A 12,243-nucleotide genomic window follows, 5' to 3' on the forward strand; every position below is an offset into this window, starting at 1 on the left:
GTCAGCGTGTTTTCATGGACCATGTGTCCATGTGCAAAACACGCAGATAGGTCTGTTTGACCTGGACACACGGGCCGCAACACGTGCAGCACACGTGCACAAGGAGAACAGTGTACACTGTCCTCCGTGGGCACGGCCGGCGGCCGGGGAAGAAGCGGCTACTGTAAGCAATGTTCCCCTGCATGTGGTGCTGAATGCGGCTGTCATTCTCCCTGCTCTGCCGGCAACAGCGCTAGCAGGAAAGAATTAATGAAAAACAACCGACGTGGGGTCCCCATTATATTTTTAACCTACCTGGCAAAACTAACAGGTGCGGGCTGCTATTCTCAGACTGGTAAGGGGCCATGAACATGGGCCCCCCAGCCTAAAAACAGGAGCCCGCAGCTGCCCAGAAAAGGCGCATCTATTAGATACGCTATTCTGGAGCTTTGTTGGGTTTTTCCACTAGCCCTGTAGAGGGGATTATTGACACCTATCCATTACTAAGCCGGGCTTAATGTCATCTTACAATAGAAAGGTGACATTAAATCCTTATTACCCCACTTGCCACCTCTGACCCCACGTCAGTTTTTTTTTTTCATTCATTCTTCCCTGCTCGCGCTGTTGCCAGCAGAGCTGGAAGAATGACAGCCTCGTTCAGCATCACATGCAGGGGAACAGCGCTTACAGTAGCCATTTCTTCCCCGGCAGTCATCCAGTGCTTACTGTACTATTTCCCCTGCGGCTATCCGTGTGGTACTGATGCGGCACACATGTGCCACACGGACACGGGCATCTCCAGTACTGTGTTTTCCGGTACCGGAAATATCTGGACGTGTGAAACCGCCCTAAGACAGCTTCCACAGGAGAGGGGACTGACAGGAGGTCAGTGTGTGGAGCAGAAGCTCCAGAAAGGTAACTCCAGAAAGAGGGTTATAATAATGGCAGAGAAGTATCTGCCATTGGAACAGACTGTAGGTGGTTATGTTCCGTTGATGTATATAATGAACTAGCTGAAGAGCCTGGCGCTGCCCAGGCATATTAACTAACTGTGATTAGTTATAGCAAATTATAATTATCCTCCATCCTATAGTCCCGTGCCCATATACCCATCATACATATCCATGATCCCATAGGCCCGTGCCAATATACCCATCATACATATCCTCCATCCCATAGTCGAGTGCCCATATACCCATCACACATCCTCCATCCCATAGTCCCATGCCCATATACCCATCATACATATTCACCATCCCATAGTCGAATGCCCATATACCCATCACACATCCTTCATCTCATAGTCCCATGCCCATATACCAATCATACCTATCCTCCATCCCATGGTCGAGTGCCCATATACCCAACATACCTATCCTCCATCCCATGGTCGAGTGCCCATATACCCATCACACATCCTCCATCCCATAGTCCCATGCCCATATACCCATCATACATATCCTCCATCCTATAGTCCCGTGCCCATATACCCATCATACATATCCGCCATCCCATAGTCCCGTGCCCATATACCCATCATACATATCCTCCATCCCATAGTCCCATGCCCATATACCCATCACACATCCTCCATCCCATAGTCCCATGCCCATATACCCATCATACATATCCTTCATCTCATAGTCCCATGCCCATATACCCTTCATACATATCCTCCATCCCATAGTCCCATGCCCATATACCCATCACACATCCTCCATCCCATAGTCCCATGCCCATATACCCATCATACATATTCGCCATTCCATAGTTGAATGCCCATATACCCATCACACATCCTTCATCTCATAGTCCCATGCCCATATACCCATCATACATATCCTCCATCCCATAGTCCCATGCCCATATACCCAACATACCTATCCTCCATCCCATAGTCGAGTGCCCATATACCCATCACACATCCTCCATCCCATAGTCCCATGCCCATATACCCATCATACATATCCTCCGTCCTATAGTCCCGTGCTCATATACCCATCATACATATCCGCCATCCCATAGTCCCGTGCCCATATACCCGTCATACATATCCTCCATCCCATAGTCCAGTGTCCATATACCCATCACACATCCTCCATCCCATAGTCAACCATTATGACATAATAATGAGTAGCGGGGCTTGCAACCTATGATGACATCAGCGTCGCCATGGCAACCATTATGACATCATAATGAGGGGCGGGGCTTGATACACACACACTTTTTCCCCAGTATGTAGATAGTGGAAAAATTGTTTGGTGAATTGGAACGCGCAGGGTTAAAATTTCGCCTCACAACATAGCCTAGGACACTCTCGAGGTCCAGACGTGTGACTGTGTCAAATTGTGTGACTGTGTCAAATTTTGTGGCTGTAGCTGCGACGGTGCGGATGCCAATCCCGGACATACATACATACACACATTTGAGCTTTATATATTAGATTGTACGTGGTGCAGTTTATGCTCTGGAAATAAACCGGATGGACTGTTTGTGTGAGAAAAATGTGCCGCTGTGCTTTAATCCTGTTGCTAAGCGAGTGTCCCTCCTTACACACTCAGTAAGCACTGTCTTACAAGAGTCATTACAAACAGTGATTTCAAGCGTTTATTTCTGTTAATGTTGACGATTATGGCTTACAGCCAATAAAAACTCAAAAGTCATTGTCTCAGTAAATTAGAATACTTATAACACCAGCTTGAAGAAATGATTTTAAAATCCGAAATGTTGGCATACTGAAATGTATGTTCAGTAAATACACTCGATACTTGGTTGGGGCTCCTTTTGCATCAATTACTGCATCAATGCGGCGTGGCATGGAGGCGATCAGCCTGTAGCTTTGCTGAGATGTTATGGAAGCCCAGGTTGCTTTGATAGCAGCCTTCAGCTCATCGGCGTTGTTGGGTCTGGCGTCTCTCATCTTCCTCTTGACAATACCCCATAGAGAATCTATGGGGTTAAGATCAGACGAGTTTGCTGGCTAATAAAGCACAGCGATACTGTTGTTTTTAAACCAGGTATTAGTACTTTTGGCAGTGTGGACAGGTGCCAAGTCCTGCTGGAGAATGAAATTTTCATCTCCAATAAGCTTGTTGGCAGCGGGAAGCATGAAGTCCTCTAAAATTTCCTGGTAGACGGCTGGGTTGACTTTGGTCTTGATAAAACACAGTGGATTTTCACCAGCAGATGACATGTCTCCCAAAACCATCATTGATTGTGGATACTTCACACTAGACCTTGGAAATCAAAGGTCCCAGAATCTGGAGGAAGAGTGGAGAGACAGACAATCCAAGATGCTTGAGGTCTAGTGTGAAGTTTCCACAATCAGTGATGGGTTAGGGAGCTATGTCATCTGCTGGTATAGGTACACTGTGTTTTATCAAGACCAAAGTCAACACAGCAAAATTATAGAACACTTCCCGTGTGTGGGACGTTTTTCAGTCCATGCTGACAGTAAAAACCAGCCATGTCTTTGTGTGGGGCACACGGACAAACGGCCATTGGAAACACACTGACATGTGCACAAATCTATGTGTGTCAGTGTCTCCGTTATGTGTTGTGGTGTAATGACCCCTGTGTCCGCTAGGGGGAGCTGTGTGGATGTCCCAAGAGAGAGGATGAGTGGCAGAATCCTGAAGGACCGTTATGTATCTCAAGGGGGGGGGGCCCTGAGATGGAGACTGATGTGTGTGTGGATCAGCAGTGATATTGCTGAAGTGCTGTGTCAATGTGTCAGGGAGAAGTCTCCAGGTAGCTGGGGAGACAGGCGGACCCAGGTACCTACAAACCCACCCAGGGGGTGTGTTTGAGAACGTTGTGATAAAGTGTGTGAATGGTTCAAGGCCCTGTGATGAGGTCATAGCCAAGTGACCCGTGGGCATGGCTACGGACCGTATAAGGTGGCCAGGGTAGGTCACATGTGGTGAATGCTGGGACCCGGTTGGTCCAGTGTGGAAGGTCCCGCTGAGATGGGGCTTCCTGGCTAACAGCCTGTGAACTGGCAGTGAGTAATGGCGACGTGTGCCTGTTAGTTCCCTGGAGGGAATGAACATGTGCAGCATGGTGAAGCAGCATGAGGAAACTCTGACAGGGTGAGATAACTTGGTGGCTAGAAAGCCTGCGCATTGAACAGTGCATAACTTGTATGACTACAGGATAACAGAGCTGAACTCTGTAATGGACGCTATGCTGACTATATGCTGTTTCCTGTTGCTTTGATGGTTTATGATGCTGAATAAACCGAAGGGACTATGACTGTTTTATGGAAAACCCGTGCCGGATCTGGTTTTTGTGGCTGCAAGCGAGTGATCCCCTATGTGAATGACAGCGCTACCTCACAATTGGTGGAGACTGCAAAGGGCAATGTTGTAGCCTTGTTGCTGGAGCAACGGAAGAGGACTGCAAAGTTTGGTTGCTAAGGGCAACGGCTTCCAACAGCACATATTGCAGTGCTGGCAACGCTGAGCCAGGTGGGCTGACGGTCTGGAAAGCCGTGTGATGTGCTGACAGGAGTCAGAGAGAGAGACTGGTGATTGATAGGGTGCCTCTGTGGAGAAGAGGTACCCAAGGACCTGTGTGGCAGACACCGGTAACGGACGGGTGTTCGTGTGGTACTGACCTGGGTCAGTGAGTAAGACAGTGTACCTGGAGGGTTCAGTGAGGAAAGGTCCTGGAGGGTCAGTGTTGGGAGATTCTAGGAGAAGAGTCGTCTCCCTGGAGCACGTGGTATGACCTTGGACCTGGTGAGGCGTGAGTGTTGGGCAGTCTCAGGCGGAGACAGATGTCCTGAAGAGCACTCGCCGAGCCCCTGGACCTGGTGAGGCCGGTGTGTGGGGAGACCCTGGGAGGAGGGTCGCTCCCTGAATCGGACGCGGTGCGCCCTGGGTGCGCCCTGGGTGTTGGACGGTCTCAGGCGGAGACGGAATGTCCTGAATAGCACACAGCCAGGACACGCGAGTTTTTGTGTCAAGAATGTGACAAGAGGCTTCCTGTAACTCGGCGGGGTTACGAAGGGGACAAGCGGCTTCCGGTAACTCGGCGGGGTTACGAAGATGACACCGTCAGCCGGTGGTCTCGGTGTTCGGTGACAGCAGGAGCTGTGGAGGTGCCAACAAGGACTTGTGTGGTATCGTAAGAGACATAAACTGTGTGGTGTGAACTGTGGTCTGAGAAGACCGGTATAGCGGACATGGAGAAGTCCCGGAAGGGGGCGGTGGCCCAATCCGGGGTGGTAGCCCAAAAGGGGTGGAGTCCCAGAGGGAGGCGGTGACCCAAAGTGGGTTGGTGGTCCAGAAAGGGGCCGAGTTTGAAGAAATGACAGCACTGGTTGGCTCAGTGGGCGAGTCTGGGGAACTGCAGTGTTCGTGTATGTCGTTTCCAGAATGTGGGATATTCTTTCCGAGTGATGACTGGCCGCAAGTGTGTACCGTGATGCTGCACCGGGAAGGAATCTCGGGAAGGTTGGACTCAGAGTCAGGTGACTCTGGTAGGAACTCCTCTCACTTTCTGTCTGACTGAGAAAATGGTTCAGGTTCGCTGTAAACATGGGGTCACGGTGAACTACTGTATGCGGTAGACAGAGTAATGTTTGAGGGGCTCGGAGGCAGTGAGTGCCAAGGTGGCAGTATACCATCAGACTTAGTGTATGCCTTGGAGTGGGGCCGGGACTTTGCCAGGTTTGATGACATATGCCAGGAGGGTGGAGACGTTCCTACTGTTAGGCTAACCAATACTAAGACGGTGACGGCTCCTGACGTGGAGAGGTCAGAGGTAGATGTGACCGGACGAAGGGGCACGTCTGCCCAAAGGACGGACCTGACATCTCGTGACAGGACTGAAGTTGACCTGGTTGATAAGACAGCTGGAGTATTGGCATGGTTAATGGGTAACTGGATGGGATTGCTCGGCAGGTCGGGGTGACGCAGACTCAGAGAGAAAGGGAGCACAGAATAGAAGGGCTAGAGAAGGAAGTCTCTGAGCTCAGAGGTCACCTGTCAACGTGGCAAGACGTGAACAAGACCCTTAGGGAAGAGATGGAAGAACATATGAAACGGGAAAGAGTCCTGAGATAAACGACCGAGCACAGGGTTGAGGAGCTCGAGAAAGAAGTCGTGGAGCTCAGAGAAACTGTAAGAGGTCTTCTGTGGGAGAAGAGCTTGGATGAAGATGTACAGCGGCCAGGCCCGAGTGACAACAAGACAGAACTGCCAGTACCAATCGTGGCAAAGGGTCAGGAAGAGAGAAAATCTTGTGAAGTTGGTGAGCAACGAACTGAAGAAGACAGTCACCCGGTCGGGCCAACGGTAGTGAGGGAAGTGTCCGTGGTAAAGCCAGAGTCTTCTGTCCTAGAAGAGAGCAAGACCACGACCTTCAAATCTGTAATCGAGACATGCAAGAAGCCTGGGCGGAGAAGGTGCAGATGAGGCTTTCAAAGTGGCAGTCAAGGTATATAAGGTGCACTGGGCACCTGAGACTCGGCAGTTGGTGATAATATCAGCCAGGGAAAATAAAGCAAACTGGGTAGCTGTCCTGAAAGAGATGCATTTAAAATGTCTCCACGCCAAACAGCTGGTCAGGCGGAGTAATATGAAAGCTGCTTGATGCCTAGAGTTAGCGAAGGAGGCTATGGATAGGCTGGGTTTGCGGAAAGATGTGGTTCCGGTACCCAAAGCTCTGATTGGGAGAATCGTTGGAAGACTCGGGAAGGTAATGCAAGACCTTGACAATATCTCCGGTGTGGTGAGGGTGAGGATCCCTCCTGAGGATGAAGACCAGGTATCCAGTGAAGTGGGTAGGATTCCCATCATGGTGGTTGGCTCCGTAGAAAGCTTGAGAAACTTTAGGATGCTCTTGGAGTATCGAGTGGGGTACCTGCAAGAAATTGAGCAGTTGAGGCTGGACCGTCGGCGAATTAATAAAGAGGTATGGAATACCAGGAGGCGGCCGCCTCCAACCCAAGATGTAAGAACCCGAAGGGTTCCCCCCAAGTAGTGACATGGCAGGTGGCCAAAGAGTGTCAGCAAATGGCAGTCCAACGGGCCGTACGAGGCTGAGAGACATTAGTTCCTGTGAGACGCTGAATGGGTCAGACTCAGGCCAGACAGTAGGCCCGATTAAGACTGATGACCGTACCAACCGGGAGAGCCGGTCAGTGGGACAAATGTCAGGTGACGAAGCGCACTGTAGGAGGGTGGTGACTAAACAGTGTCTGATGACGCAGACAGACTGTGACAGGAGGGCCAAGGATCAAGGCCAATATTCTGACCGCTGGGGGCGGGGGAAGGCCTAACGCAGAGATGAGGACGTGTGACAGATGGAGACGGTTCTCTCGACCTGTGGGGCAAGGTGTAATGCGTGCCCGGTCTCGAGATCCTGGGGTTATGCTGTGTGTTCAACCCCACAGGTTTGAACAGAGAGGGGGAGGTATGTGGTGTAATGACCCCTGTGTCCGATAGGGGGCACTGTGTGCATGTCCCAAGAGAGAGGATGAGTGGCAGAATCCTGAAGGACCGTTATGTATCTCAAGGTGGGTGGCCTTGAGATGGAGACTGATGTGTGTGTTGATCAGCAGTGATATTGCTGAAGTGCTGTGTCAATGTGTCAGGGAGAGTCTCCAGGTAGCTGGGGAGACGGGCAGGCCAAGGTACCTACAAACCCACCCAGGGGGTGTGTTTGAGAACGTTGCGATAAAGTGTGTGAATGGTTCAAGGACCTGTGATGAGGTCATAGCCATGTGAACCAGTGGGCGTGGCTACGGACCGTATAAGGTGGCCAGGGTAGGTCACATGTGGTGAATGCTGTGACCCGGTTGGTCCAGTGTGGAAGGTCCTGCTGAGATGGGGCTTCCTGGCTAACAGCCTGTGAAGTGACTGAGTAATGGCGACGTGTGCCTGTTAGTTCCCTGGAGGGAATGAACGTGTGCCGCATGGTGAAGCAGCATGAGGAAACCCTGACAGGGTGCGATAACTTGGTGTCTAGAAAGCCTGCTCATTGAACAGTGCATAACTTGTATGACTACAGGATAACAGCGCTGAACTCTGTAATGGACGCTATGCTGATTATATGCTGTTTTCTGTTGCTGTGATGGTTTATGATGCTGAATAAACCGAAGGGACTATGACTGTTTTATGGAAAACCCGTGCCGGATCTGGTTTTTGTGGCTGCAAGCGAGTGATCCCCTATGTGAATGATAGCGCTACCTCACAGTGTGAAAACTGTCACCACACGTACCGGAGACACGGATATGTGAAAGAGGCCTTATTCTGGAAGTGATCGAAAATTATTATGCACCCCAAAATGTTAGTAATAAAACCCCTTATTTATCCCGTACAAAGCCAGCCCCTACTCAGCTAAAATAGTAGTGTACAACCACATATGGGGTACTGCCACATTCTGGAGAAATTCCATAAAAAAATTGTGGTCCAGTTTCCTCATGGAAATTATAAATTTGGTGCTAAAACAGTATTTTAGTGCAAAAAAAAAAAAAAAAAAAAAAAATTGTTTTTTGTTCTCACAGCCAAATGTTATAAAGTTTTGTGAATCACTTGTAGGTTAACCCCTTAATGACAGCTAATATGTCTTTTTACTGACCTGAGATATAAGAGAATATCATCCCCATACAGGTGACAATCCAGCAGCTGTCAACTGTACACTATAGCTGTCCATATCTGCTGTGAAAAGCGATTACATCAAATAAATGGTTAATAGATTGTGGGGGCTTCTGCTTTAATCTAATTGACACACCGAGATCATGATTGTGTGGTCCTGATGTTTGCCATAGCATTTCATGGCCAAATAGCGGCCTTAAAGTCTCCTGGCGATAGCGATCAGTTCAGAAGTTAGGCTGGTTTCACACTTGCATTGTTTTGCGCTGTGTTTTTGCGCAAAAAAGCATGCGTTTTTTCCCTATACTTAACATGGGTGCGCGTAGGCATGTGTTTGTACTCGTTTGTATGCGCATGCGTTTTTTTTGTAGTGTGCGCCTGGGCGCACAAAATGCATCCTGTTACATTTTTTGTGCGTCCGACCTGTCTGAAAAAAAACGCATGCACACGCAAAGCGCACAAAATTCACCCAAAAACACATTATCGTCTATGGGAGCGCTGACGTGCGCCTGGTAATGCGCACGTCAGCGCAAAAAAAATGCATGCATTTTTTAAAAAAAAAAAACATGCGCAAAAACATAAAAAAAAAAAGTATAGAAATGCATGATGCGGTTTTTTATGTGCGTTTGCACTGCGCACGCAGCGCAAAAAAATGCAAGTGTGAAAGTAGCCTTAGCGACTTTTAGGTGGTAAACATTTTCATTCCTGCTACACCAGTTTGCATTAATTCCTGAAAAGCACCTGAAGGGTTAATAAACTGACAGAAGTTTTCAATATGTCAGGGGGTGCTGTTTTTAAAATGGTATCACGTTTCGGGTTTTACAATATATTGTGAAAAATGGTGCTGCTGTAAAGCATGCATGTGAGAAATGTTATTTATTAATGTTTTTGTGTGGTATGACTCTCTGGATTAAAGGGATAATCAAAGTTTGAAAATTGCAATTTTTTTTACATTTTTGTCAGGTTTCTGATAGTTTTCATAAATAAACACAAAACGTATCAACCTAAATTTACCATTATCATAAATTATAATGTGCCATGAAAAAACAGTCTCAAAATCAAAGTGATTTGTTGTAGCGTTCCAGAGTTATTACCACATAAAGTGACATTGGTCAGAATTTTAAAAATTGGCCCCGTCACTAAAGGGTTAAAAATGCTCAGTACCCCCCTAGATTAAATTTCTTGAGGGGTTGTAGTTTCCAAAATGATGGTGGGTTTCTGCTGTTTTCGCACGTCAGGAGCTCTCCAAATGCAATTAGGCATTTACAATTTATTCCAAATAGCACCCTTTTCTTTCCTAGCTCTGCCATGTGCCCAAGCAGAGGATTTGACCACATATGGGGCATCATTACGTTCGGGAAATATTGCATAAGAAATTATGAGGTCCGTTTTCACCTAATATCCATTGTGAAAATTTGGGGATAAAAAAAAATAAATAATAATAATAATTTCAATATAACGACTAGTGATGGGCGAACATGGATAACGTCTTACTCGAGCATGCTCGGGTGTTATCCGGGCATCTGGGAGTGCTCATATATTATATTCAGGAGGTGAAGGAGAGATTGGTGTCAAATCTAACACCCATACAGGGTGCCTGCTGCCAGGGTGCTATTATGGTGCCACCCACGGAGAGAGAAATGTCAGATTTGGGGAGGTTAGTAGATGGCGGGAGCAGAAGAAGTTCAGTTTTGGAGAGGTTGAGTTTCAGATAGAGAGCAGACATGATGTTGGAGACTGCGGACAGACAGTCACTCGGGGGTTCTGTAGTATAGCGGAGGTAATGTCAGGGGATGACGTGCATAATTGTGTGTCATCAGCATAAAGATGGTACTGAAAGCCAAATCTGCTGATGGTCTGTCCAATTGGGACCGTGTAGAGAGAGAAGAGAAGGGGGCCAAGGACTGAGCCCTGAGGTACCCCAACAGTGAGATGAAGAGGAGAGGAAGTGGAGCCAGCGAACAAAACACTGAAGGAGTGGTCAGAAAGATAGGAAGAGAACCAGGAGAGGGCAGTGTCCTTAATGCCTAGTGACTGGAGCCTAGAGAGTAGAAGACGGTGGTCAACAGTGTCGAAAGCTGCAGAAAGGTCGAGAAGAATGAGCAGAGAGTGGTCACCATTACATTTTGCTGTCAGAAGGTGATTGGTCACTTGGTGAGTGCAGTTTCTGTTGAATGTAAGGGGCGGAAGCCGGACTGTGAAGGGTCTAAGAGGGAATGAGTGGAGAGGTAACGGGTAAAGCGGGAGTAGACAAAGCACTACAAGAGTTTAGAGATGAAGGGGAGATTGGAGACTGGTCTGTAGTTTGTGTAGTTTGTGCAGGATGCGTTGAAAGCGGGTTTCATTCTTAATGGAGTAGTGATAGAGTGCTTGAAGGAGGATGGGAAAATGCCAGAGGAGAGGGAGATATTAAAGATTGTAGAGTTGTAACAACTGGAGAGACTGGAGGAGATGTGAGGGAATGGGGTCATTAGTGCATGTAGTCAGATGAGAAGAAGAGAGGAGCCTGAAGACTTCTTCTGTGATGGGAACAAATGTGGAGAGTGAGCCAGCGGAAATGCAGGGAGGGATGGTAGTCACTGCACCTGGTGACTGGGAGCGGATTTCCTGATGGATACTATCTATTTTCTCTATAAAGCGGGAGGCCAGGTCATCAGCACAAATGTTTGTGATAGGGGCTTGTGCTTTCAGCCTGAGGAGGGAGTGAAAGGTGTCAAAAAGTTTATTGGGGTTGTTAGATAGTGATGAGATCAAGGTGGTGTAGTAGGTCTGTTTGGCAAGGTGGAAGGTTCTTATAGGTTCTTAACAAGATAAAGATCGCCAATTCACATCAGGACTACAAGATACCAGGTACTTTCAGCTGCATCACATCTAATGTAGTGTACTTAATTATTTGTACTAAATGTCCAACTGGGGGTCTGTATGTGTGGGGGAGACAGGGCAAAAGCTTAGAATAAGGATGAATTCTCATCGTCACACAATGAGAAAAAAGAATGGATATACCTGTGGCAAAACATTTTTGTATGCCTGATCATAATACCATGGATATGAAATTACTGGTATTGAAAAGTAACTTCACATCTCAGAGAGAGAGAAGAGTCTGGGAGTTCAAGCTCATGATGACCTTTGACACTCTCAATGCTGGAATGAACGTGTCGCATGGATTTATGTCTTTTTACATCAATTAAGGAATTTGCTCCTAAGACCTTGTGGGGGCATCACAACACATTAGGAGACTCCAATCAGAGGACAAAAAAAACATCCAGACTCCTTATCTATGAACTGGTCCAATATTTATGTTTCTCCCTCTCCCATAATGATAGTTTTGCTTCAACATCACTTGTCTTATCTATTGCATTTTTTCTGTGCTGTGTTGTGCATAAATATGTGACTCTTCAGATTTTGTATTAGTCAATGCCTGATGAAGAGACCTCAGTAGTCTCGAAAGCTTGCAATGTGTTACCATCTTTTCAGTTAGCCATTAAAAGGTATCAACCACTGAGGACTCTCAATTCTGAATATTTTTTTAGGTTCTTAACATAAATTTGAACTGGGTGAAGTCTTCTGGTGCGCGAGTTTTCCTCCATAAGCATTCAGCAATCCTAGAGCGTCGCTGGAGAAATGAGTTTGCGATGTGAGCCAGGGCTGTTTTTACTCTGTG

General features: G+C 47.5%; 1 long non-coding RNA gene across 1 annotated transcript in view; it reads right to left on the bottom strand.

Moving 5' to 3' along the window:
- Window positions 1-6,369: 6,369 nt before the first annotated feature.
- The window catches only part of LOC141047551 (uncharacterized), a 33,994-nt gene continuing 28,120 nt past the window's right edge, over window positions 6,370-12,243 (bottom strand). Inside the window, exon 4 of the long non-coding RNA XR_012219829.1 lies at window positions 6,370-6,849. This is a non-coding gene — a long non-coding RNA (uncharacterized lncRNA). The remainder of the gene's footprint in view (window positions 6,850-12,243) is intronic.

Source organism: Dendrobates tinctorius, unplaced genomic scaffold, assembly GCF_039654945.1.
Source record: "Dendrobates tinctorius isolate UK_male_01 unplaced genomic scaffold, ASM3965494v1 ptg000128l, whole genome shotgun sequence".
In the NCBI taxonomy this organism is placed as follows: domain Eukaryota; kingdom Metazoa; phylum Chordata; class Amphibia; order Anura; family Dendrobatidae; genus Dendrobates; species Dendrobates tinctorius.